Below are 1512 nucleotides of genomic sequence, written 5' to 3'. Positions count from 1 at the left end.
ACTCACATTAATAAATGCACATTGAAAAACACAGATACAGGTGCACACACACATGCATAAAACACTTTGTAAATATTATCATTTGCATCACTTACACACGGTCACATATAGAGACACACAGACAACACCTCGAACGCATGCACATACATGCACAAGTGCGACTGATTGCACACTGGCATATAGTGAAACATGGAATAAAAAAACTAAGCACAAAACCATTTAAACAATAAATAAATTGCATACAGACATACATACAAATATAATGCACATACCCACAGATATCTACCTAGCTATCTATATCTAACTGCTTATCTATCTATCTATCTATCTATCTATCTATCTATCTATCTATCTGTCTGTTCATTCAGCTGTCTTTCTATCTGTATGTCTATCTATCTATTTATATTTATATTTATCTATCTATCTAGCTAGCTATCCGCACACATACATACATAAATATATATATATATACATATATATATAAATTTAAGGAATGGAGAAAACGCATGTTATAACTGCATACTTTATTCCGACATATTTGTGATCTTTGCTACCTTGGTTTCTATTAACCCATTTATTCTATCAGAATTATTATTTATTAGGATAGAATAAATACATTTAATTATATATATATATATATATATATATACACACACATATTTGCATGCATATATCTGTCTGTCTGTCTGTCTATATATATATATATGCATATGTATATTGTTTGAGTATGTATGTGTGTGTGTGTGTGTGTGTGTGTGTGTGTATGTGTGTGTGTGTGTGTGTGTGTGTGTGTGTGTGTGTATGTTATTTATAAACACATTCAATAAGTTTGTATGTACGTATGTATATATGCTTGTGTACATAAACATATGTATCATGTTCCATGGAGCAATACAATGTCCATATTATATACACCTACAATGCATGTATAATGAATCAAAAGCCTCCCTTCCCCCCTTTGCACCACACACACCGACACAAACCTACACACAACCAGTGAGCATGTGTGTGTGTGTGTGTATGAGTGTGAGTGTGTGAATGCATATGTATTGCGTGTGTATTGTATTTCACAGCACAATGGAACTGTTTCTACGTCTATTATGCTCCAGTGATGGAGAAAATAGAGGCAACAATGATATATAGGTCAGCAGGAGAACGACAGCAAGAAGAAGAAGAAGAAAAATGCCAAGAAGAAGAAGAAGAAGGATGATATAGGTCATGAGTGCACAGTTACCAAATTGCTGTGGTTGCTGTTGTTGATGTGGCTGCCGTTGTCCAACTAAGAACAATAAGAGTCATGCTCTATATGTCGGTTATCTTTGTGGCATCCTTCACCGCGTGAGACAAACAGACAGACAGAGAGGCAGACACATGCACTGACAGACCGAACTCAATGTCCTACCTGCCGACAACTTCTTTTCTTTCGCTTTCTCTTTTTGTTTTTTTTCTTTTGTTTTGTTTTTAATTTCACCATCGACAGACAGGTAGACAAAACGCCGCAAACTTCTTCCT

This window comes from Octopus bimaculoides, chromosome 23 (assembly GCF_001194135.2).
Source record: "Octopus bimaculoides isolate UCB-OBI-ISO-001 chromosome 23, ASM119413v2, whole genome shotgun sequence".
Lineage (NCBI taxonomy): Eukaryota > Metazoa > Mollusca > Cephalopoda > Octopoda > Octopodidae > Octopus > Octopus bimaculoides.
This window is presented reverse-complemented; position numbering follows the sequence as displayed.